The sequence below is a fragment of the Bos taurus genome, chromosome 23, assembly GCF_002263795.3.
Source record: "Bos taurus isolate L1 Dominette 01449 registration number 42190680 breed Hereford chromosome 23, ARS-UCD2.0, whole genome shotgun sequence".
Classification (NCBI taxonomy): Eukaryota; Metazoa; Chordata; class Mammalia; order Artiodactyla; family Bovidae; genus Bos; species Bos taurus.
The window spans coordinates 41,277,425-41,304,214 of record NC_037350.1 but is presented as its reverse complement, the minus strand read 5'-3'; the positions used below and the strand labels follow the sequence as shown (position 1 = coordinate 41,304,214).

The following is a 26,790-nucleotide window of genomic DNA, read 5'->3' as shown; positions in this document are numbered from 1 at the left end:
AATACTCATTACAAATCTATTTTAAACCATGCTTTTGTTAAGTGGGGAAACAGGTTCAAGAAATGATAACATTCCCAAGTCCCGTAAAAAAAACTAAAGGCTTAGATGAGATTTGAGGCCAATCTCTGGCTCTCGTCTCACCAGGAGTGCTGCTTCTCTAGCAGGAGAGGGGACCTCCAGGTGCATTTAGGGGCCTTGGAGTCAGCACATGCTCACGTCCTCCCTCTGCTGGGGTCCCCAGTGGGGAGAAGAGGGCCTAGAACTCAGGAATTTGGCAAAAGCTGAGTCCTTGGTCTTAGCTAATAATTCCTGGATTCTATATTAGGACAGGAGAGGAAAGAAGTACGTCTGAAAGAGGTCCTCTCTGCCCCCACCTTTATGCATTATCACGATCATCATCTCTTCACAACCAGAGACCTGAACAGGCAGGACAGACCTGAAAAATGGAAATGTGGCTTTCCAGGGCAGGACGCGGAGCAAGGCTGTTTGAAGGTATCAGCATAACAATTCTGTAATCAGTTTTTTCTTCAATTTAAAACAAAACAAAACCCCCAAAGCCCAAAAGACTAAGTTTTTTTGTGAAAGCGAAATATGACACTTTGGATTTAAAAATGAGTAAACATACTTTTGGGGGAGGTGTAAGCAAATACAATACAGGAGAGGATAAAACAATTCTGATTTCCAAAATTAACATTTAGATATGAATCTTAAATGCTTCTTTGTTGAATAAAGAAATTTTTTCATTTGAATAACAAAGAAATGGAGAGAACATGTCCTCTGTGGTCCTGGGTACTAACTTCATTTCCTCTCTTATTTCATTTTAAAGATAGTTGAAGAGCATCTGAAGGCAATGTCCTTAATCTGCCTGAGAGGGACCTGCATTCACTGAGAAAGATCCTGATGGTCCAATCCCTGGTAAAAGTTGCATTTCCCCCTAGATGGACGTTAAATGTTTAGAACAACTAGAGCAGTTTTATCTTCTTTGCAACAATCATTAAACAGAGTAGTTCATTTTTAATTAGACTTATGTGTGTGGAATTTCTTTGAAAGGAATGATGCTAAAGCTGAAACTCCAGTACTTTGGCCACCTCATGTGAAGAGTTGACTCATTGGAAAAGACTCTGATGCTGGGAGGGATTGGGGGCAGGAGGAGAAGGGGATGACAGAGGATGAGATGGCTGGATGGCATCACCGAATGGATGGACGTGAGTCTGGGTGAACTCCCAGAGTTGGTGATGGACAGGGAGGCCTGGCGTGCTGCAATTCATGGGGTCGCAAAGAGTCGGACATGACTGAGCGACTGAACTGAACTGAACTGATGTGAATCACTAATTGTTTAATGATAAAGAATTTAATAATCAGTTTCAGTTCAGTTGCTCAGTCCTGTATGACTCTTTGCGACTCCATGGACTGCAGCATGCCAGGCTTCCCTGTCCATCACCAACTCCCAAAGCTTGCTCAAACTCACATCTATTGAGTTGGTGATGCCATCCAACCATCTCATCCTCTGTCATCCCCTTCTCCTCCCGCCTTCAATCTTTCCCAGCATCAGGGTCTTTTCCAATGAGTCAGTTCTTTGTATCAGGTGGCCAAAGTAATGGAGTTTCAGCTTCAGCATCAGTCCTTCCAGTGAATATTCAGGACTGATTTCCTTTAGGATGGACTGGTTGGATCTCCTTGCAGTCCAAGGGACTCTCAAGAGTCTTCTCCAACACCACAATTCAAAAGCATCAATTCTCCAGCACTCAGCTTTCTTAATGGTTCAGCTCTCACATCCATACATGACTACTGGAAAAACCATAGCTCTGACTAGCTGGATCTTTGTTGGCAAAGTAATGTCTCTGCTTTTTAATATGCTGTCTAGATTGGTCGGTCATAGCTTTTCTTCCAAGGAGCAAGTGTCTTTTAATTTCACAGCTACAGTAACCATCTGCAATGATTTGGGAGCCCAAGAAAATAAAGTCTGTCACTGTTTCCATTTTTTCCCCATCTATTTGCCATGAAGTCATGGGACTGGATGCCATGATCTTAGTCTTTTGAATGTTAATAATCAAGCCCTTCATTTGTTCTGGAAAGCCTTAGACAATTCCTGGGATCCTCAATGAAGACAAATACTTAAAGACTGGGAATTTACTGATCTCAGAAGCTTTTCCATATAATCTTGCAGACAAAGGCACAAACAGCTAATTCAATTATTGGTTGTCTCTCTATAGGCAAGACATACAGTTCATGCCTCAAGGGGCCTGGGGACCCACACCAGAACAGAGGCTCTTGGGTGGCTTCACTGCCTGCTCCCTCACCTTCCCGGGTCCAGTTCTTAGAAGTGTTTTACTTTTCACCTGGACACTTGCAGAAGGTGTCAACTGATATGGCACTCTGAGCAGGTTCCACTAGAGCTTGGAACCTTCCAGGCATATTTAAATTCTATTCGTGGATTCTTCAGAAGAGAGGCTTTTGAGAGCTAGAGATGAAGCTATAATGGTGGAATGACAGATGTTTAGTTCATACTTCCTGGCAGGAAAGCCTGCCTAGTGAGCCTCGGGTTTCACCAATGAAGGCAGGAAGCTGATTGACCTGGAAACAGTAGGCATGTGACCATGCCTGAATTGACAGGTTCACACGGGCTCCATGTGAGGACAACTCTGATCGTTATAGTCATCTCCACACAATCATCTGTCTGCAAATACCAAAGGGAAAAAGTACTTGGTACAATCGACCCTCCATTCCTTGTGCAGCAGTCCCCAACACTTTTGGCATCAGGGACCGCTTTCGTTGAAGACAATTTTTCCGCAGACCAGGTGGGCCATGATTTCGAGATGATTCACATTATACTTATTGTGCACTTTATTTCTAATCTATTGCTGCCCCTGATCTGACAGGATGGGGACCTGGAGATGGAGACCCCTGTTTTAAGGCACTCTGGAACCATTACTCACATGGCTGGGGCAAGCTCAGTCTCCTAGATTTTACAGCTGTTAGGCTGATGGTGTCTCCCTAAGATGGAAAAACATCTCAAGACTTTATTACACTTTTTACAAAATACTGAGTTAAAATTGTGTAAAAGGAATTGTGTGGGCAAGTACGGTCATTGAGAGGCTACTTACATTTAAGATAGTAGGTTCATTTCGTAATAATAATAGGCAACATTTACAAAAGGGCTTCCAAGATAGCGCAATGGTAAAGAAATACAGGAGACGCAAGAGACAAAGGTTCAATCCCTGGGTTGGGATGGTTTCTTAAATGACAAACCACTCCAGTATTCTTATCTGGAAAATTCCATGGACAGAAGAACCTGGTGAGCTAAACAGTCCATGAGGTTGGATACAGCTGAACAACTGGGCTTGCATGTACAGCATTTACAGAGGCATTATCTGGTGTTAATCTTTTTCTCCAACAAACCTGTGTGGTAGGTATTATTATCCTCACTTTATAGACAAGGAACCCAAGACACAGAAAGGTCAGTAACTTGTGGAAGACCACATAGCTGGTAAGTAGTAGGACTGGGTCCAAAGTCCACACTCTTACCCATATATATGCTAAGAATTCATATATGTCATCTATGTGATTCTTATTTTTAGTTGCATAATTGATTTTGCTGCATGGACAAAGACCTTAAATAAGGGCAGTGTGGACAGCAATGGGATATTAGAGCATAGCAGTCAAAGCATGGCCTTCCTGTTAGATGGAAATGAACTAATACTCATGTCTAACAGGTATGGGAGCTTGGACAAATTACTTACGTCTTGGGATCTCAGTTTGCTTATATACAAAATGGGAACAATAAGGGTACATAACTCATAAGATTGTAATGGTTAAATGTGATAAGTATGACAATACCAAACATTTGTTGCATGCTGATTTTTGTGTCAGCTATAAAATACATGGGAAGTGATTGGCTTCTCCCTTGACACAAGATAAATATTTACAGCTTCCCTGGTGGCTCAGTGGTAAAGAATCTGCCTGCAATGCAGGAGACCCAGTTTCAATCCCAGAGTCAGGAAGATTGCCCTGGAGAAGGGAATGGCTACCCACTCCAGTATTCTTGCCTGTAGAACTCCATAGACAGAGAAGCCTGGCAGGCTACGGTCCACGGGGTCTCAAAGAGTCAGACACGACTAAACTAACACTTCACTTCAAGCTTTTACTATTATTATTATTTTACTAAGTGTCAAACCCATTTTGACAAATTTCAAGAGATCGTTAACTTCTTTTAGCTTAATGAAATCCTGACCTTCCAAATATGGTTCTTAATAAGTGGGTCAGGACAGAGCTCCGAAATCTTTGTTATGTGCAATTTCACCTATAATTTACTTTCCATTTTAATCTAATGCATAATTGAACACACTTTTTAGAATACACTCTCTACACTGCTTCTGTTATTCTGGGACAGACTTTGTCTTTGTCATGGGGTATTACTAAATCTAGCTAAATCTTCAACTTTCTGAGGACCTGATAAACAGGCTCATTTTTCTTCACAGGTTTGTAAGGAGCAGGGAATTAAGTCTGAATCCCAATTCTTATCTATAGTTTAGGACAAAAAAATCTACAGTTAAAAGTAACTTGAAATTGTAGTTATAGTTCCCTCTTGGGCAAAATGATGGGGTTACTCAGCAGCCCTCAGGGTTACTCGCGAGCTGCAAAGGGGTGACTGTAAAACAGCTCCTGTGTTTTCTAATTCATTTCACAATCCGTGCTTGGCCAGAAGCACTTTCTACCTTTTGCACTGTCAGATTCTTAGGCTGAGCAAATTGGGTACAGGTTTTCGATTACGCATTTCATTCCTTCCCACTTACAAAGTGATTTCACATCACCAGCACGATTTATCAAGGGGAGAGCCATCCTAAGACACAAGCCTGAATTACAGAGCACCCCAAGGTCTAGCAAAAGTACTGGGGAACCACAGATATAATGAAACGGGTGAACCTGCTATTTCCTGTGCCCTAGATACAAAAGAGACTCATCTGACAGCTTGGGAAAGCTGGTGCCAGCCCCCCTTTTTATGATGGGGCTGCTGTTTCCACAATTCCACATCAGGAAACTCTATGTCTTAGTAATTGTCACAGTAGCTAGAATTGGACCCCTTAAAAAAGTAGCCAAGTTTGGGTCACTATCATCAAGCAGTCCAGCATAATCTCTTGATTGGGGTCACCCTGACGGTGACTAGTTGGGTAAAGTTTACTGTGTTCTTTTGAGATAGTGTTTCTAAACCCTGTCTTCTTGTCTCTCCCCCACTGGCCTTCCTACTTCCTTCCAGTAAAACCAGCTCTTGCCCCCTTTAATCAAAATTCAGTAATGGGCTTTCCAGGTAGCACTAGTGGTAAAGAATCTGCCTGCCAATGCAGGAGATACAGCTTCCATCCCTAGATCAGGAAGATCCCCTGGAGAAGGGAATGGCAACCCACTACTGTATTCTTGCCTGGAGAATCCCATGATCGGAAGAGCCTGGCGGGCTACAGTCCATGGGGTCACAAAGAGTCGGACACAAGTGAATGACTAAGCACAATGTTAATATCTTGGTAATAACTTCCCAAAGCTCTTATTCTTGTTCTCCCAACTCTTTCCATTGCCAGAGACCAAATCCTTGAGAAAAGGAATAGAGAGAGTGCGATGGAGGAGCCGCTGGATCAGGAGATTTAAAGTTAGAGGGCTGGCTTCTAGATCTATGTAGCAGCACTCTGGGCCTTGGTTTCTTTATCCATCAAATGGCTAGATTGGAGAATCTGGATTTTTACAACTCATAGCCTCATGGATCATTAATAATACTCATTTTGGAGAAAAGAACAGAACATTGAAAACTGTTTTTCCAACTCAATGTTCTGCAATTCTAACAGTGAGCATTAGAATCTTAAACTCAGGGGGGAATGTTTGGAGGGTGTTATCACAGCATCCCTAAGTACATGTCTCATGAAGGGCACAGAGATGGGGAGAGAAATGGGCATAAATTCAGCGCCTTTGTTAGTGCCCGAGTGTTACCTGCAGGACTCTCACCATGGCTCTCTGAAGACGTCATCACCAAAGTGTGGGTGATAAACAGACATTCAGAGAGGACTTGTCCAGCCTACACTGCTAGTAGGTGGCAGAGTCGATCGACTTTCCCACCCTCTGCCTGCCACAAGACTGGCCCTGAGTGTAATATCTGATGGAAAGAGAATTCTGAGCAAATTCGCAGGGTTCCAGAAGTGGGAAATCCCAGCTGCTCTGTTTGCTATTCCCTCAACAAGTTTCAGATTTCAAAGAGCCAGGATTTCTCTAGAGGCTGGAGTCTAGCATGAGGTATGCAGGTGTACCCAAGGCTGCCGAGGAGCACGTCTGACCTGGGCTGCTTTACCCATCGGTGGGGGTGGATGGCCAGTCGAAGGGAACTCCGCCTCCTTCAAGTTGTTGAGAGAGGATGGGAAGGACCTCTCTGTGCCCATCCCTTCCCTGCCAGGGAGGCCAAGCTGTCCCCCTTTGCCTGGGACATTCTTGGTTTTAAAACTGAAACTCCCAGGTCCAGTGAACACTACAATCCCAGCACACAGGGATGGCTGGTCACACTACAGTCTCCCGAGCTCTGAATTTCTGTATCTGGTATCTGGGAAGACAAGCCTTCTGTCTCATATACAATATAAATAAAATCACATCTCTGTCTGTTGAGATGTTACCTCATCAAATTTGGAGGTTGTGTTTGCGATAGCTGGCTGCAAAGCTGAGATGTCTGTGGAGTCCTGCAGGAAGACTCTCAAAAGAGCCCAGACCTAGATACAGTCAGAAACTTCATGATTATTAGTAAATAATAAAGCAATGACACAGATACAGCCTCATGAACAAAAGCAGTGGACAGTGGTCTCAATCTCCAAACTGATACTCCAAAATGTAGATTTACAATCAAACTACTTTCCACCTGGGTAACTCTGTTGGGTAAGAATCATGTGAGTAGCTGTAGAAAGCTGTTTATTTAACCAGGAATTACAGTTAAAGATTCTTCTCAGCCAACATGGGAGAGTCAGATAGTCAAAAAAATTTTTTTTAATTAAAAGAAAATTTTTTTTTGCCATGCCTCATGGCATGTGGGATCTTAGTCCCTGACCAGAGATCGAACCCATTCCCCTGCATTAGAAGTGTGGAGTCTTAACTATTGGATCTCTGGGGAAGTCCCAGATAGTTAAATTGTAAAATGCAAAAATTAAAAACTGAACTTTTAACTTAAAAAGCTAAAAATTGTAAAAAAAAGGTAAAAAACTTGAATGGACACAGAATAATTTACCACATCTTTGTTCTAACAAAAAGAAGGAGCAGAGATTCCCAGAATCCACATTACAGAAATGGAGGGAAAGAGGACTGTCAGCTGTTGAAAACCACGTCAGGTATTTATCAGATACCATTTGACTCCTTTAGTAATTCTCCTTTTACATTGCCATTCCACCGCCCACCCCCAACCCCATCCTTTATACAGATGAAAAAGCCGAGGCTCAAGCCCTGGGAGAAATCAAAGGCTTGCCCCAGTTCACACAGCCGTCTGACTCCATGCTTCATTCTCTATGCTGATCGGAGGCTAGGACGCAGGGAACATGCGCTGGTGCAAGGAAATGACTGCTAATCTTTGTGAGCAGGGAAACTCACAGCAAGGCCCAGATTCATCCTTCAGGGGACAACTTGGGCCTGGATGTGATTGTTGTTTAGTTGCTCAGTTGTGTCTGACTCTTTTGTGACCCTATGGATGGTAGCCCACCAGGCTCCCCTGTCCATGGTATTTCCCAGGCAAGAACGTTGGAGTGGGTTGCCATTTCCTTCTCCAGGGTTTCTTCCTGACCCAGGGATTAAACCCACGTCTCCTGCATTGCGGGCAGATTCTTTACCACTGAACCACCAGGGAAGCCCAACCAAAGACCAAATGTGTCCAGACAGCACCTGGTACCAGGAAGCAGAGTGCCTAGAGATGTCCAAGTGAAGCTCCCCCAGGACACCCCTAGCCAGGGGGACCCAACTGTGACTGAACATCAGAAAAAGGGGAGGGATGCAGCTAACGACATCCTGTCTCACCCTCTGGTGATTCGGATGCAGCGGGTCTGAGGCAGGACAGAAAGGGGAACCCAGTGGATTTCACCACTATGATTTGGGAACCACTGATTTACAAGGTGAGAAACACAAAACCTGGAAAATGAGGCCTGCGTCCTCTTTCTTTCTCAGCTACAGACTCACCTTTTTAAAATATTTATTTATTTATTTTTATTTTAGATTTTATTTTTTTTCCAACTACAAATTTTATTTTTAAACTTTACAAAATTGTATTAGTTTTGCCAAATATCAAAATGAATCCGCCATAGGTATACATGTGTTCCCCATCCTGAACCCTCCTCCCTCCTCCCTCCCTTATTTTTTTTAATTTTTAAATTTTAAAAAATTCATTTATTTTAATTGGAGGCTAATTACTTTACAATATTGTATTGGTTTTGCCATACATTGACATGAATCCGCCACGGGTGTTCCCCATCCTGAACCCCCCTCCCACCTCCCTCCCCATCCCATCCCTCTGGGTTCCCAGTGCCCCAGCCCCAAGCATCCTGCATCATGCATTGAACCTGGACTGACCCTGTCAGTGGAGAGTCTTTTGTGATGGTGAAAAGGGATCAATTGCCTCCTGGGTGGCCAAAACATAGTTCAGCAGTTATTTAGCAACCCCGTGCCTCAGTTTCCCCAAATCCACCATGAAGTGGTATCTGAAAGTGTGTTTCTGAACTCTTGTGAAGATAAGTTAAATGCATAACAGAGTACAGGGACTCTGGGAGGAGAGCAACTCCACCTATTGTTATTAAAACCCCATATGCTATCATACATGTTTCAATAATAGCATGGTGTTTTAATAATAATAGGTGGAGTAATATCATGTATGAAACGAGTTGCCAGTCCAGGTTCGATGCATGACACTGGATGCTTGGGGCTGGTGCACTGGGATGATCCAGAGGGAGGGTATGGGGAGGGAGGAGGGTTCAGGATGGGGAACACAGGTATACCTGTGGCGGATTCATTACGATATTTGGCAAAACTAATACAATATTGTAAAGTTTAAAAATAAAATAAAATTTAAAAAAAATCAAAAAAACACCATGCACTGTAGCAGTTTAACGAAGGGCCACTTTTTGTTCTTGATCAGCTTGGAAAGGAGATACAGTTCTTGAGTCATGAAGCCCATAAAGAATCTTTTTTCATGTGAAAACTATCTGAAGCCATTGCAGGGTTTTCCCAAACTCAGTGAGGAAACAGCCAACAAGAGCCCCCACCCACCCCACAGACAGTGATGGAGCCCCCAGGTCTTCCCTCGTATATACGTGTATAACTTGCTCACTTTGCTGTATAGCACAAATTAACATGACATTGTAAATCAACTATACTTCAGTTAAAAAGAGAGGAAAGAAAAAGAGAGACTTCCCTGGCCTTCTTCACAAGGCATGTCTCCTAATCCTGTCCTGCATTGTACACCCCTCTCCTTAGCATTGGTCACGTGTGAGCCTTCGGCTTAGTTTACAGGTGGTGGGATAGTTTATGTTGAAGAGGACTCATACCTCCTGTCATCAGGGTCACTTGGCCAAAAACCGCAGGTGCTTCCTGTAAGGAGCTGACTTTGGAGGCCTCGCTGATCTTGGGTTGGAAATAGGGATCGATCCCTATTCATTTCTACTATTTCCTTAGCTGACACTCTTGAAAAACAACCGGTGACTCAGAGAAGCTCTTTTGAGTTCTCGAGCTGAAAAGTCCAGGGGCGGTCTTTGGAAATAAGGTACCAAACGTCTGAAGATATTTTTTTCTGGGTCAAAACTATCTCCTTTTCCCTGTTGCACAAATGAGCGAGTCATTTAGGTTAGCAGGATACTCTTCGGAAGAGAAAAAGTCTCCTTAAGGGAATTCAGACTCATTGGTACTTTCATGAGAATTACTGTCATCAAGAAAACAACTTCTAGCTGGCACCCTGGAAGCTGGAAGATTTGAAGTCTGATGGAAGGTTTTTTCTAATTTTATGTTTCTGAAAATTGATGTGAACATATGATTCGGTAATGTCTTTTTCTCCTCAAAACAAGCCGCTTTTAAATTGATGATGCAATTTTGATTGGATGGAATCTTAGCACCCTGTCAAACTAGGATTGTGGCTCAGCTGGTAAAGAATCTGCCTGCAATGTGGGAGACCTGGGTTTGATCCCTGGGTTGGGAAGATCCCTTGGAGAAAGGAAAGGCAGCCTACTCCAGTCCTGGAGAAGTCCATGGACTGTATAGTCCATAGGGTCACAAAGAGTCAGACATGACTGAGCGACTTTCACTTAGCACTCTGTCAACTTAGGATGAAGGGCTGCAGGCCTGTGGGTGTTGTGTCAGGCCTGCAGAGGCTCAAGGCTGTCACGAGGGCACTGATCTCCTGGGGCTGGGCACCTGGGGCAGTGCGTGGTGACACCATCTGTTATTAGGCAAATAACTCACACTGGGCCTCGTTGGTGGCTCAGTGGTAAAAAATCCACCTGTCAATCAATGCAGGAGACACCGGTTTGGTCCCTGGTCTGGGAAGATCCCACATGCCAAGGAGCAACTAAACCTGCACGCCACAACCACTGAGCCTGTGCGCTAGAGCCCGGGAACCCCAACCACTGAGCCTACTTGGCTGCAACTAGTGAAGCCCGAGCACCCGAGAGCCCGTGCTCTGCAGCAAGAGAAGTCACTTCAATGAGAAGCCTGCACCCTGCACCTAGAGAGTAGCCCCCACTCGCCATGACCAGAGAAAACCCACGCATGGCAAGGAAGCGCAGCTAAAAATAAAAAGGTAATAAAAATTCACCTTTCCCAGGTCTGCAACAAGTCATCTCATCTGCCAGTACCTTTCCTAATCCTATATGGCTTTACATTTATCACTAGTCCTTCTCTGCATTTCCTTTCTTCTGCTCCCAAAACTGTACATTTAAAATTTTCTGGCACCAGGTGTGGCAAAAGGCTTTATGAGTGATCCAATAATTTCACTCTTATCTTCAAATACCAAATATCTGGGAATTTCCACAATTCACCTGCCAAACCACATCTCCCAAACTTCCTCTCACACTTATGACAAAAATACTAGAGAAGATTTTAGTTTATGGAAAATACGGGCATACGAGGGCAAAGTCTGCCACCACGAAAAGTTCGTGCTCACCTGCTTGTGGGTTTATAGTGCACAGCACTCAGATGGGACTCCAAAGATGCTGGTTTTCAGACATTTGGGGAGAAGAAGCTGGTGAGGTGTAGTAACAAAGCTGTGCGGAGTCCGGAGGCCCCCAAACCCCCAGCCTCCCCAAAGCTCACCCGTCACTCACCCGCACAGAGAGAAGAGCAGTGTGGATCACACACCAGCGACATCATCGTGTTCTGATGGATTCGGGGGAAAGCTGCTTGCAAGCTGTGTGTGTCAGTTCATCTCCATTTGCTCTGCCCTCAAATCCCTTCCCTGCCTTGCTTGGCACCTGGGAGGGCTGTGGTCCCGAACAATCACATCACCTGGGCTGCCTCGCGCCCCACTCTCTGTTGTGATCAGTCAGTGAGCACTACCCAGGAGCCCGCAGTGGGGGAGAAGTTGGGGTGTTTCTTCTCTGTCCATCCCCGTGCTGGCCCTACATTGATGACCGTGTGACCGCCCTCTCTGGGGCCGCAGTCCCACCTTCACTGCCCTCTGCTCAGGCCCGGGGTGGGTGGCTTCGGCTGTTGCTGGTCTCTGGGGGTTAGTCTCTTTAGTTCTGCCCACACCCTCTTTCAAGTCTCTGCAGGTGAACCACCTGAATGGAATTCTCTTTTCACTATCTCATCTGATGCCGCCGACTGTGCTACATTCAAGAGGATCTGATTCAGTGCAGTTGAGCTCCTAACATCCCCCCGGACTTTGTTCCTCACCACGTACTGCCCCTCATTGAGACCGCTTTAGTCACCAGTCCCCCCAGGCCAAGGGGCAGACTCTGGAGGCTTTCCTCGGAGGCCCGCCTGCTCCCCCTCACCCACGCCCCTCCCCTCGACCTCCAACCCCTCCTCTCCTCCTGCCCTGCAGCCCACCTCAAACCCCAGCCCCCAACCCCCAGTCTCCTTTCCTACAGGGTTTTCCTCTCCTGCAGGACTTTTTTGTAAAATGACCAGAAGGACTTTATCATCCCACCTTTTCTTTTTCTCTTTTTTGTTTTACGGGTGGTGTCCTGTATAAGCACCATCCCACCCCCTCATGGAGAAGGTGGATTTCCATCTCCCACAGCCCTCGCTGCCCCTGCTCTCGTTCGCCTCTCTGCTGGAGCTCTCTGCGCCCCCCACCCCATCTCTGGTCGCTCCCTTTCCCACGACCTTGGCAGTGGGCCAGGCATCTGCTGCGTTGTGAGAGGATGGATTCTATGACCCGTCTCTGACCATCCCCTTCAGTCTGGGCTGTGTCCTTTGGAAGCACAGCCCCTACACCCCCGCACTGGACACAGAAGCCATGGTCCCACTGTCTTTGAATTAGGGTCCAGCCCCCTTGGACGGGGCCCTGGCTCCCACTTCCTTGTCTCTTGCTTCTTTTTCTCACAGGCCTCCTCTGCTTAAGACAATTCAGGACACCTGATGGTCAACAAATCTTCCCTCTTCCCGCCTTTGCATATACTCTTTCCACCCTATGGAAATGTTCTTTCTTTCAGCTCAGCAAGATGGAAGCCTATCTGATTTTGCTTCAAGTTAAAAGCCACTTCCTCTGTGAGGTTTCCCCCAATCTCACCAGACACAAGCAAGCTCCTCCTCCTCTTGTTCCCGGCCTATGACACTCATATTAGCCTCTGTGAACACATTAGCTCATTTCAGGCTGTGAGTTGAGTCTGCCGGTCCCCTTGCTCTGTCCTCTGTGTGCTGAGTCACTCAGTCGTGTCCGACTCTTTGCCACCCCATGGACCCCCTGCCACCCTCCAGGCTCCTCTGTCTGTGGGATTCTCCAGGCAAGAATACTGGAGTGGGTTGTCATTCCCTTCTCCAGGGCATCTTCCTGACCCAGGGATGGAACTTGCTTCTCCTGTGTCTCCTGCATTGGCAGGCGGGTTCTTTTCCAGTGTGCCACCTGGGAAGTTTGCTCTCTTCTCTGCTACCTGGTAAACAGGAAACTAGGGGGTGCGGGAGAAAGAGACTTCACTTAGAACGAGGAAATGGGACTCTGAAGTCAACCTGCTTATGAACCTTGGAAATCACTCTTTCTGGACTTATGTTTCCTTATCTAGACAAGAAAGTTGTTGCACCTGCTGTCCTTGACTTTCTCTACCAGGACAGACTCTATTGGCGGATTATCAGATCTCTACACACACAACCTGTGAGATGCTCTTTATTTCCACTCCTTGCTTCTGCCTCTTCTGTAAAGTGGTGACAGCTGGACAACTGGGCATTTTCTTAGTGACCGGTGGGCTACCCAGTGATGGGGAGGGTATTATGACGGTGACTAGCAGCATGGGCTTGGTGGACACCAGGCTGGAGTTTGAAGCCAGCTCTATGCTTTATAGCTTTGCAGATTCAGGCAATGATTTAACCTTTCTACACTTCAGTTTTCTCATTTGCAAAATGGAGATCATAATAACGTCTACCCCACAGGTTGCTGACAGGTTAAATCAGGTAATTTAATTCATTTCTCAGCCTGCTCCACAACAAACACTCATTAAATGGAAGTCTGAGCAGTGGAGACCTGCCTCCTCTCCAGCCACTGTGGAAACTATTTAGCCAGGAGAGAGACGCTAGAACTTTGATGCACATTAGACTCATTGCAGATCTTTGAAAACATACCCTCACCTGGGCCGAAGTCCAACTGGACTGAATCAGAATCTCCAGGGGTGGGACTCTGGCATCAGTATTATTTAAGAAGCTATCCAGGTTATTCTAACTTACAGCCAAGGCTGTGAACCATTTTTCTAACGAGTGTTTAATTGACCCCAGGAGAGGAAAATCCACATGTTGAATAACTAATTCTTAAGGCATGCTTCAGAGAAGCTTAAGTTCTATGGACAAAGACTAGTCTGCTTTCCCAGTTCAGGGGCAGTAACTAAACTCACGTCTATCTCCTTGGCTCTTCCTGGTAGGCTGGATACAAAGCTGCCTGCCTGAGTGGGGAATGGTCCTGGGGAAATGACAAGTGACTCATCCTTCCCAACATGTGAAGTTATTCTGGAGGCGTTCAAATCCCTCAACACTCTCACTGATGATATGGATTTAAAATGCAGAATCTCTAGTCAACTCCTTTTTTCAGTTCCCTGTTCCAAACTATAACTTAATCAGATGTCACCATGGAAACAGGTATTTCTACTTAAGGACCAATCCTCCCCATGGAAATTTGTCTTGTCTATCTTTTGATTATCATCAATGAGTGGTGGTGAACAACCAAGATTTGTATCCATGGAAAATGTGTAAAGAATCTGGATTTAGATTCTAAGGGGTGGTTCAGCCCTTTCTCTGAATCTGGTAAGGTTTCATTTTGATAATAAGACACTTACCCTCTTCTGGGAAGAAGAGAGGAAAAAAAAATCTCCACATTTCCAGAAGATTCTTCAATGTTGGGTAGACGGGGCTCCAAATACGAGAAGGTAAAATGATCATTCGAAGGTGATGGCACCCCACTCCAGTACTCTTGCCTGGAAAATCCCATGGATGGAGTAGCCTGGTAGGCTGCATGCAGTCCATGGGGTCGCACAGAGTCGGACACGACTGAAGTGACTTAGCAGCAGCAAAATGATCATTATCATCTGCCGGGCTCTCATTCTGGGGGCTCCAAAGGGTAGAAACAGAAACCAGTCCAGACTTATTTCAGTCTATGTAGAGGGTGTCAGGAACACTGAGTCAGGGGTCTGCACCCTAGGTTTCCAACCCACTGAAAAGCAGTGGTCCCCACAGCCTGGTTAGGTAGTTGCTGGACCCTTCTTGATCCTAACAGTTTCTGAAACATCCAATCATCGAGCACTTCAAGCTTTATGGGCTTTGGAAAGCAGTAGGAGGGAACTGGATGGGAAGGGGACTGTGGAAGAAGGGGATGGGCAGGGGCCGGTTGCTTCTGCCAAAGACCCTCGTATCCCTGCAGGGAGGCACTGATCTCAGAAAGTGTGAGGTTTTGTTGTGTGTCATCGTGGCTCGTCTGCTCTGTGCCTCCCACACTCCCCCTCCCTGCATATTTCCAGGTTAGGTGGCCCACAGAGACATTATACACAAGACTGGAGGCATCCACTCTGCCTTTGCGCTTAGCAGCTGGAGCGCATGATCACTCATCTGCCCGCACGTGTTGGTGTAGGACAGAGACTGGCCTGCAGCTTCCCCACCTTCCCTCAGCTTCTCAAAAAAAAAAAAAAACAAAACACACACACAACCCCTGGGTCAGGTGGCAGTTTAGCTCTGTGACAAAGGGTCTAGCTTCTGTCCCGCAGGACACCCCATCATCAGTTGGAGGCATTGAGAGGATGACGTGGGTTTCCATCCTTCCTGTTGGTTCAGGCTTGTCCTCAATGCCCCCAAACTTTGTCAGCAACCATTTACAAATTGCTTCTGTGTGTGTGTCACAGCGCAGTTTATAGCAACATCATTTCCAGTGGGCTTCCCTGGTGGCTCAGTGGTAAAGAATCTGCTTGCAATGCAGGAGCTGCAGGAGGCACAGGTTTGATCCCTGGGTCAGGAAGATCCCCTGGAGGAGGGAATGGCAGCCCACTCCAGTATTCTTGCCTGGGAAATACCACGGACAGAGAAGCCTGATGGGCTACAGTCCGTAGGATTGCAAAGAGTTGGACACGACAGAAGTGACTTAGCATGCACACATGCTTCATTTCCAGCATGCAGAGTATCTGCCGGCATCTCCTGCAGCCTGGGCAGTCTTCGGGGTCACTGTCCTGCCTGCTGAGCCCCCAGAGATTTGTGCATGATGCTTCTATGGCTGGACTGTCTCCTGAGCCAAGTGAAAGAGACTGATGTTGGTATCAGTCAGAACAACTCTACTAACAATAGCAAGACACCTGGCTTTTCTTTTTATTTGAAATTGTCTGTGTCACTTCTCTTCCTTGGTGCTACGAAGTAAAATTTCTTCCAGAACATTCTGTTTGCTTGCTATGGACTCCCTTTGCCTAACCTAAACGCTATTCATTAAAAATACTACTTCCATTTGATGATGAGTCAAGCTCCCAGAAGCCCAATCACATTTCAGTAAGTGTGGCAGTGACCCAGTCCATGTTTATGGGGCTCCAATTATAAATGAGGCTGAGCAGTAAGAACCGCAAGAGGGGTCAAAGATGGTGAGGACGAGCTCCCAGATCTGAAAAATCTCGCCATCTGGATAAGCTCAAGGACCAAGGCAATGAACTAGAAATGCACACCTTTGAGTCAAGGTCAAGGCATACTTTAAGTTCTGATTCAGCCCCCCAGCCAGAAGAACAGAAGCCCCAAATTGCAGCCAGGCACAAGCATTTAAACAGTTTAGTTGGGTCTACAGGAGACTGGCCAGTTAGGCAAATCCATAGCTTTGACTTTCCCGGTGTTTACATCTTCCAAGTGTTTTGGAGATGTCATAGGAGCGAACTTCACAAGTTGTTTGCTGTTGCACTGTTTTTAAACGAGTCACGTTGGAGTCTCTTTCGATTTGGGCTCTGGGTGGCCTCAGTTTTCCCTGGGCCTGCTAGTAATCTGCAATTGCACACGTATTTGAAAGGAGTTGAAAAGATGCAAGGCACCCCACTCCAGTATTCTCGCCTGGAGAATCGCAAGGACAGAGGAGCATGACGGGGCTATAGTCCAAAGGGTTGCAAAGAGTCGGACACGATTTAGTGACTAAACCAACAACAAAAACAGATGCAGTGAGGGGGCCTGTCGAGTGGCTGCTGATACAGTTCTGTGTCTGGTTCAGCTTTGATTATTTAGGGTAAATAGGGGCTGACTTACTGAGCACGGCCTGTTGCCTCTGAGGTTTACTACTAACCAGAGTAGTAAGGGAAAGGAGCCGTCACCTCTCCCAGTCTTCTTGGACTATTTTCTTCTCAGAAAGAATTTCCCTTGACAGTGGCTAAGAGGGGAAAGGCTGGGAGGGGGACAGCATCAGGGATTCCTGGGAAGGCGCAGTGGTGTAGACTCCATGTGGCTGTGCCCACCGAAATCAACATCAGCCAGGTGTGCCCCATCTTCTGCAGCCAATTCTGTGAAGGTCCTGCAGGTGATGGTGATCACTAGGGTTACTAGGGATCTTGGAGGCAAAGACGCTCGGATCTGCCTGTTCTCTCCTTTTTGTCTATGGGAATGAGGCTTAGCCAAGGGTGTTCTTTGTCCCAGGTCAGACATGCTGGTACTCCGAGCAGCAGTGGAGTCAGCATGCTGAGATAGATGTGCCCAAAGAACTGGCACAGCACCTGGGGCCCAGGGCCCAGGTCCACTTGCTCTGGGAGTGGTGCCTGTGTGTGAGATGCTGGTCTGTGCAGATCTCCGGTGGAACAGGGCTCGGGGTTTCTGGGGCTCGCCACAGTGACACAGGCCCCGGGGCAGCTGTGGCTCAGTGTAGCTTTACTCATTACGGGCCTGGGGCTGTGTGAAAGAAGGGACAGCTAGGGAAGACGTCTGGGCACTCTAGACTTAGAGGCCAAGAAGGGAAGTAGCCTCCGGCGAAGGAGGTATGGCCAGCCAGGTAGAAAGACAACCTACCTGGGAGGTGGGAGGAGCTCATTGAGAACACTCTGAAGAAAGAAGAAGTGATCAACCATCCAACACTGCTAAGAAGCACACCACTGCTCTTGGATCTGCAACATGGAGGTCTCCATATAATGAAATTTGGCTTGCCTTTGTCCTGGGTTCCTTATCCAACTGAGAGGAAATGTCTCAGTTACTCATGGTTGTTCAGTCGCTCAGTTGTGTCTGACTCTGCGACCCCATGGACTGCAGCACACCAGGCTTCCCTGTCCATGATCTCTCAGAGTTTGCTCAAACTCATGTCTGTTGAGTCGGTGATGCCATCTGATTATTCACTGTGCACCTAGATAATTTATGCTGAAGAGGTGACTCCTAGAAAGCTTATGCTAATGAGATGACTCAGGATGGGGTTCACCCAGGCCAGAAAGATGAGCCCTGTGATTAGAGAGTTGGGGCTTTGAGCCCTGTGATATCAGCCTAATTTTCCAACCTTGGGTGAGTAGAGAGAGGCTAGAGGTTGCATTTAAACATGAGGCCAATGATCCAGTCAGTCATGCCTATTGCTGACGCTGGCTGGAACTTTCTGGTTGGTGGACACACCAGTGTACTGGGAAGGTGACATGCTCTCATTCCACAGGGAGGGGCACACAAGCTCTGTGTTCAGGACTCTGCCAGACCTCACTCTACGTATTCCTTCCTTTGGCTTGTTCTGATTTGTATCCTTTATATAAAACTATAATCATAAGTGTAGTACTTTCCAGAGTTTTATGAGTCCTTCTAGTGAATTATCAAATGTGCGGGTTGTAGGAACCCTTGACTGTGTAGCTAATCGGTCAGCAGTGCAGGTGGCCTGGGAAGCCCTGGACCTGCAGCAGTCTTTTGAAGGACTGAGCCTTAACCTGTAGGGTCTGCACTAACTCCAGATGGTTAGAGCCAGAACTGCCCAGCAGAATGGCAGGCACCCACCAGCAGCATGGATGAGTGGGAGTTCAATGGTGTGCTAGGGGTAGAAGCTTGAGAATGGTGGGTTTAGAAGAAAATATCAAGAAATAAGTGAAGACAGAAGTATAGACAATTTTGGGGGCATTTTGTTGGGAAGGGGAACAGAAAAATGGAATGATAGAATTATTTCCTGGTGGCTCAATGGTAAAGAATCTGCCTGCAATGCAGGAGATGTGGGTTCGATCCCTGGGTCAGGAAGATCCCCTGGAGAAGGAAATGGCAACCCTCTCCAGTAATCTTGCCTGGAAAACCCCATGGACAGAGGAGCCTGGTGGGCTACAGTCCACGGGGTTGCAAAAGAATCAGTCGGACATGACTTAGAGACTAAACAACAAACAAACTCCTCTTAAATATTGATTATTGGCTTATAAGGGGATAAAATCCTAGACAAGCATCCATTAGGGTTGTTTTGAAAGGACTGATGTGTATTGCGTGCTGATGATGAACAAGTCATACTGAAAGATAGGAGGAAGCAGAGAAACAGTACAGGGAGAGGCACAACAGTTGAGGTATTTGAATGGCACAGCTCATCTGAGAACACAAAACAGAGCCACAGGGTAGGAGGAGTGGGAAGAAAGTGATCAAAGGCAAGGGTGAAGGAATGGGAAGAGTAAGGCAGGAAGGTGACGAGCTGAACACCCACCGTGGCTCTGAGGGATTCCAAGCAAACAGAAAAGCCACAGCAAAAGAGTTAATTTCCTAGTGGATCATCTGGGCTTCTCAGCTTCAACTGACTCTGGGGTGACCAAGAGCTGGCGATTTGTGCTGAGGGGACCATGAGTTTATGTCTTTCCTTCAGTGGTCCCAGCACAGTACTCGGTGTAGATGTTCAACAAATGCTTGCTGAATGAATGAAACTTTATGCTATGACCTCTTTTCCCAACTTGAACTCCCAGTTTCCCCCCACCATGCCCTCAAATTGTGGGAATTGGACTATCAGGATGAGTCCCATTGGGTGGAGAAAGTGCTAGCAAGCCAAACTGGACGGTCACCTGCTCGGGACTTTTGAAGAGCGGTTCCTGAACGTAGTTGACCCTCAAGTCCTTGCCAACATAGGAATCTTTGGTTCCATGATCTCCAGAGAGGCCAAGAGAAATAATGAGATCAACAATTAGAATGTCAATAGTTAACATACCCTGCCTTCTTATTAGGTGCCAGGAGCTGGAGTAAACCATCAGTAACTTTCATAATACCTGGAGGTAGGTGCCTTGTTTATGTCCATTTTACAAATTAGAAAACTGAGGTATAGAAAGAAGATGTGACTGCTCAAAGTTGTCCTGCTGTTGGTGGTAAATCTTGACAAGAAGTGTGCCTTGACTATGAGGCCAGTGGTTCCCATATTTGGCTGCACATTGGGATCACCTGGGGAGCTTTGAAAACACTCCAGACTCCCAGGTGACACCCCAGACTGAGGAAATCAGAGTGTCTGGGATGAGAGTCAGACATCAGTGGTGTTTAAAGCTCCTCAACTCTTTCTGGTATGCGGCAAAATTTGGGAATACTTACTAGGCTATATTGACTCTCAGAAGTATTAGTAGGTGGAAGCGGCCAACTGCTGGGCCAGGGTTTGTAGGTGAGAACGCTCACCCCTTCCTGCTCCCTCCAGCACAGAGCAGAGCATCCCACATGGGAGGCATCCTGAACTGAGAGGAAGGTGTTCCTGAGGCTGGCATGGCAGGTTTCCCTTTTAGTTTTAAGTTCTTATCCCTACCGCACAGACTCAGAGGAGGGCAAACTGAATTATTACAGAAGACAGGATGAAATGGACATCAGATGTATTATTATTGCTAGTTTGGTCATCATTCTATAATTTAGATCAGCCAGAACAGTTGTGCTCATTTTAATAAGCTAACGAGTACTGTAGGAGAGCCTCCCCCAGTGATTCATGGTGATGAATTACATTAAATGTTAATTGCCAAGATCAGAAAGTTAAAAAAAAAAAAGACACCCACACTTTCCCTGTAATCTCCCCTGCAGGGAAATTCATCAGCCTTGAGCTGGATATTCCTGCTGCACATTTAGCCTATCGATGCAGTCTTGTCCTACAGAGAGTCTGGCAAGAGAGACCATAAATGACTCTCCCTTTCTGACAGTGCGGAAATTCCGACAGGGAGGAATTTGAAGGATAGGGCCTGTCTGGATGTTGTGCTGCAGCAAGGCCAGGCTGTCTATTACAGCCGACGAAATGAGCCACGAGGCAGTCGGCACCATCTGTGATATTTCAGGGCACCGAGTACCAGCCAGTTTTGGAGTGAGGGTAAGAGGTTATGTGCTAGACGATCGAGAGCATAAAAATAATGGATTGTTTGCAGAAAGCACATGATAGCCACACTCAGGGGCAAGGCAGGGACTGCAGGGTGATCCTGTCTGTCACAGAGCAGACTGGCTAGCCTCTTCCTAGCCTCATGTGTACTTGCCTTCTACTCTAAAGAGAGTTATCTTTCATATTTCCAGAACCTTCTCTGGCAGGGTTAAGAATAGAAATGGGAGTGAGGAGCAGGCTTGGGGTATCAGTTCAGGTGCTCAATTGTGACTCTTTGTGACCCAATGGACTACAGCACGCCAGGCCTCCCTGTCCATCACCAACTCCTAGAGTCTACCCAAACTCATCTCCATTGAGTCAGTGATGCCATCCAACCTTCTCATCCTCTGTCGTCCCCTTCTCCTCCTGCCTTCAATCTTTCCCAACATCAGGATCTTTTCTAGTGAGTCAGCTTTTCACATCAGGTGGTCAAAGGATTGGAGCTTCGGCTTCAGCATAAGTCCTTCCAATGAACTTTCAGGACTGATCTCCTTTAGGATGGACTGGTTGGATCTCCTTGCAGTCCAAGGGACTCTCAAGAGTCTTCTCCAACACTACAGTTCAAAAGCATCAATTCTTTAGTGCTCAGCTTTCTTTATAGTCCAACTCTCATATCCATACATGACTACTAGAAAAAACATAGCTTTGACTAGATGGACCTTTGTTGGCGAAGTAATGTCTCTGCTTTTTAATATGCTGTCTAGATTGGTCATAACTTTTCTTCCAAGGAGCAAGCGTCTTTTAATTTCACTGCTGTAGTCACCATCTGCTGTGATTTTGGAGCCCAAGAAAATAAAGCATGGGGTATATGGGCTATCTACGTGACAGGGCAGAAATACATTTTAGGGTAGGACTCACAAAGAGTCGGACATGACTTAGTGACTAAACAACAACAATAACAATCTTTTAGGGCAAAGGATGGGGCTATTACCTATTAGCATCTGTGTTTGTTTCCTAGTGCTGTGTAAGAAATTACCACACATTTAGCAATTTAAAGCAACACCCATTCATCAACTCACAGCTTTGTTGGTCAGGAGTTTGGGCATGGAAGGCCTGGGTTCTCTGTTCAGGGTTTCACAAGACTGAAATCACGCTGTTGGCTAGGCTGTGATCTCATTAGGCGGCTTGTCTAAGGAAGAATCTGCTTTCAAAGCTCATTCAGGTTTCTGCAGAATTCAGTGCCTTGCAGTTGTAGGACTGAAACTCTACTTCCTTGCTAGCTGTCAGCCAGTGGCCAAGTGCATTCCTTGTCTTGTGCTCATGCTCACTTAGTCGTGTCTGACTCTGAAACCCCATGGACTGCAGTCCGCCAGGCTCCTCTGTCCATGGGATTGTCCCAGCAAGAATACTGGAGTGGGTTTCCATTTCCTCCTCCAGGGGGTCTTCCTCATCGGGATCAAATCCACATCTCCTTAATTGGCAGGCAAATTCTTTACCACTGAGCCACCTGAGAAGTCCTTGTCCTGTAGTCTCCTCCATTTCCAAAGCTAGGCATGGAGAACATCCTTCACGATGGAAACCTCTCTTGCCAAGAATAGTTCCATCACACTGAAGGGATCATGTGATAAGGTCAGGCCCACTGAAGGTAATCTCTTTTCCTAGGGTCAACTGACTTGGGATCTAATTACATTTGCAAAATTCCTTCCCAGGGGCCTTTCCTGGTGGTCCAGTGGCTAAGACATCAAGCTCCCAATGCAGGGGGAGGGGGACAGGTTTGATCCCTGGTCAGGGAATTAGATCCCACATGCTGCAACTAAGACCCAGCAGAGCCAAGTTAATAAATAAATATATTTTAAAAAAATCCCTTCACAGCAGCACTTAGATCAGTGGTTGATCAAATAACTGGGAGAAGGGGTGTGTACACTAGGCCACACTAAAGTGTCTTAGTGAAGTGTCAGTTGCTCAGACGTGCCTGATTCTTTGTGACCCCATGGACTGCAGCCCACCAGACTCCTATATCCATGGGATTTTCCAGGCAAGCATACTGGAGGGGATTGCCATTTCCTTCTCCAGGAGATCTTCCCAATCCAGGGATAGAACCCAGGTCTCCTGCACTGCAGGCAGATTCTTTACCAACTGAGCTATGAGGGAAGCCCTAAGCAGTCTTAGAGTGCTGCTGACAGAATCCTAGGTCAAGTTCTGAAAGCATACTAGTGAGCATGAGCAGTGTATGGACCTAGTAGCTAGGCCGTTTCTGAGCACATCTGCACCCCTAAGGCTTCCTTCTCCGTGACCCTTGGACACTACAATGCTTGGTCTCTGGAGATGGTCTTCGGTTCAGTTCAGTTCAGTCACTCAGTCGTATTCAACTCTTTGCGACCCCGTGGACTGCAGCACGCCAGGTTTCCCTGTCCATCACCAACTCCCAGAGCCTACTCAAACTCATGTCCATCACGTCGGTGATGCCATCCAACCATCTCATCCTCTGTCAGAACTGGCAAACATCTTCATACAGTGTATACTTGTTTTGTGCATGGTTATGGAAAAGTTAACATTAACGCATTGAGGAAACCTAAGGCTGAACTTTCCAGGCCATTTTCTGTGGGACAATTAGTGAGGGACCAGAGCTGTTGCTTTTTGAGGAAGAGAAATACAGGGATGTTTCAGTGAAAATGGTCTCATTACAGGTCTCACTTAGAAACTGTGTTGCTAAGTCGTGTTGGGCTCTTTGCGACCTCATGAACAGCAGCCTGCCAGGCTCCTCTGTCCATGGGATTTTCTAGGCAAGAATACTGGAGTGGGCTGCCATTTCCTCTTCCAGGGGATCTTCCCCATCCAGGGATCGAACCTGCATCCTCTGCATTGGCAACTGGGTTCTTTACCACTAGCACCACCACGTGGAGCACTGGATAAAACACCTCCCTGGGCCCAGCCCTATTGGTCCTGACTAGACCATCTGGGTGGGGTCTGAGGATGTGCATTTATAATGAGGTCCTGGGGATGCTAACGCTGCTAGGAATTTTGAAACCACCACTCTGCGGCGTGTTCTCATTCACCTCAGTGGATGGTGCTTGCAAAGGGTTAATAACACAATACACGGTTGGTAATTTTCAATGGACGTTGATGAATTTGAGGTTGGAGGCAACTCGCTAGAGTGAAGAATGCCTACCCAGAGGAAAAGGCTTGACGTTTTTTTTCTGCCAACATGGTGAGTAGTGAGGATTTTAGGAAGGTTGTGATCAAGAAGGAAGCCATTTGCCCGCCTGTGACCTCCCGTGTCCCTCTGCTGGTGACAGAGCAAAAGATGAAGTGCTCAGCATTACCCACAGTGACTCGGAAGTGATTAATACTCACAGCTCCTCGAACGGAAAGGTGGGCATGCAAGATGCAATTAAGATGATAAAGAACCCCAAGAAGCCGTGCTGAGCAGCAAGCCAGGGACACCAAGGTGATGGGGAGGAGAGTTACTGTCTGTCTCTTGCTCTGCAGAGACTGCTTCTGAGAGACAGAGATGGGGTCCATGAGTCTGCCAGGCTCATCGGGAGAGAGGAGAAAGGTAATTGGAAAGGTTATTTTCAAGACATGGCTGCTGCTTTGTCTCCCTCCCTGGAAAGATGGAAGCTCCAGCAGTCACCGAGAACAATGATGATGAGAATTACAATGGGTGTTGGGTGGAAAAAGTGATGGTGATCTGGTTGAAATTCAGACTGTGTCTGCCTTGGCTCGTAATTGATAGAGGGAAGTAAATGACCCAAAAGAGGTACTCAGCGTGTTCATAATTCTTGCGTGAAATTCCAAGGCAGCACAGGTTATATACACAGGGCCAGCCCTGCCATGCAGGAGAAAATCCTTTCCAGCACTGCTTTGCCTCCCCCTTCTGCACTCCTTCTGTTTTTCTGGACACCCCGACCTCTCTTGAGATCAGGTAGAGGCTCCTATGCACCAGAAAAATTCTCATTCCTTCAGCAAACTGCTGAACAGTAAATTAACTAGATTCATACCAAATGACAAAATGGTGATTTAATGCATCTACTTAGGTCATAGGCTTAACTCTAATAAATAACCCCATAATGGTGGAAGGGAAGCAGAGAGGGGCAGAAGGTAGGGCTAGCCGTGTATATCTAACTGCACATACAATCCTTCAGCATGAATGTGTAATAGGCACCCTGCTTATATGGCTAAATCCGAGCTAATTTTGTCCAGTCTCTCACCCCGACGTGCCCTGCTCCTACTCTTCTCCATTGCAGTCTATTGGCAAATCCTTTTAAGGATTCAGATACATCCTTAATTCAATCCCCTCTCACCTCTGTGCTCCCACCCTAGCCCAGGCCACCAGCATCCCTTGTTCCAAACACCAGAGCTTCCCCACTGGACTCCCTGCGTCTGCTCTCTCCCCACCTGCAGCTGTACACAGGGCGGCTGGAGTGATTGTTGAGAAAAAGCAAACTCAGATCACGGTGCTTCCTCTGACTTCAACCCTCTACTATGTATGTGTGTTAGTCATTCAGTTGTGTCCAGCTCTTCGAGGCCCCATGGACTGTAGCCTGCCAGGCTCTCTGTCCATGGGATTCTCCAGGCAAGAATACTGGAGTGGGTTGCCATTTCCTTCTCCAGGGGATCTTCCTGACCCAGGGATCAAACCCAGGTCTCCTGCATTGCAGGCAGTTTCTTTACCATCTGAGCCACCAGGGAAGTCCCAACTCTCCAATACCTTCCCCTAAAAACTAGCCTGAAATCCCTGCCTGAGCTGGCCCCTGTCTGGTTCTTCTCTCTCTCCCACACTTACCATGCTCTGGTGATACCGTCTCTCCCTGCTCCTCAAACACCCCTCTTTCCACCCTGAGACTTTGTCCTTGTTTTTGCCCCTAAACGGGATTCTTCCTTCCCAAATCTCTGTACAGCCTACTTCCGCATTTCCTTCCTGCCTCTGCCAGACGTCACCTCTACAGAGACCACCCCGCTCACCACCAGCCCTGAACTCTCTGCCCTTTCCCTCCTCTATTTTCCTTCATGGAATCATGTACAGGGACTTGCTGGTGTATTTCTCATCTGTCTCCTTAGAAGGTAAGCTCTTTGAGAACAGCAGTTATGTTTTGTTCCTGGCCCATATAGTAGGTCCCCTGTAGTCTTTGTCAGAGGAGTGAGTGCTGTTTATGAGGCGCCTGGCAGCAGGACTTGGGGGTGAGTTTGCTTGCTTCATCGCTGTGAGCCACGCCCTGCAACGCAGACACTGTTGGCACCGTTTTGCACGTGAAGAAATGGAAGATCAGAGGAGCTATGTGATTTTTCCAGGACGATGTCCCTGGGGAATGGGCAACTGGGACCTGCCTTTCAGCCCCGCTAGGGTCCCCTGGCAGATTAACAAGTCATATTTCCAGGGCAAAGGAGCCCTCAAGCAAATCTCTAATGGTGGTGTTAATAGGAATAGCAACTAGCACTTACCACATGTCTGTGTCAAATGCTGTTTGTTTATTTTTTAAACTTCAAGTGGACTTTATTCCACATAGATGAGACTTTCATTGTGTTAGCAGGTATATTTCAGTCTTACGAAGGTTATTACTGGAATATGTTCTTATCAATTGTTTCAAGCATTTTTTCTTATAAGATATCCAAAAAAAGGATAGACTATTAATAATACATATTTAGGTTGCAACATTCTTTTCTTTTTAATTTTTAATTTTGTATTGGGGTATAGCCAGTTAACAAACAATGTTGAGATAGTTTCAGGCTAACAAGCGCCAGTTGTTTTCCTGTCTAATCTTCCTAGTAACCCTTTGAAGAAGTATTTATTATCATCCCTATTTTGTGAAAGAAGGAAAGGTCATCCAAGGTCATCTGGCCAGTAAAGTGGTGGAGGCAGGATTTGAAACCAGGCAGTTGGAGCCCAGAGCCCTCACACGTAGCCTCTCTTCTATCTACTGCAG

At 46.5% G+C, this 26,790-nt stretch overlaps 1 long non-coding RNA gene across 1 annotated transcript in view; it reads right to left on the bottom strand.

Annotated features, from left to right (window-relative positions):
- The window catches only part of LOC132343647 (uncharacterized), a 241,506-nt gene that overhangs the window by 1,213 nt on the left and 213,503 nt on the right, over nt 1-26,790 (bottom strand). The gene's annotated exons all lie outside the window — the stretch shown is intronic.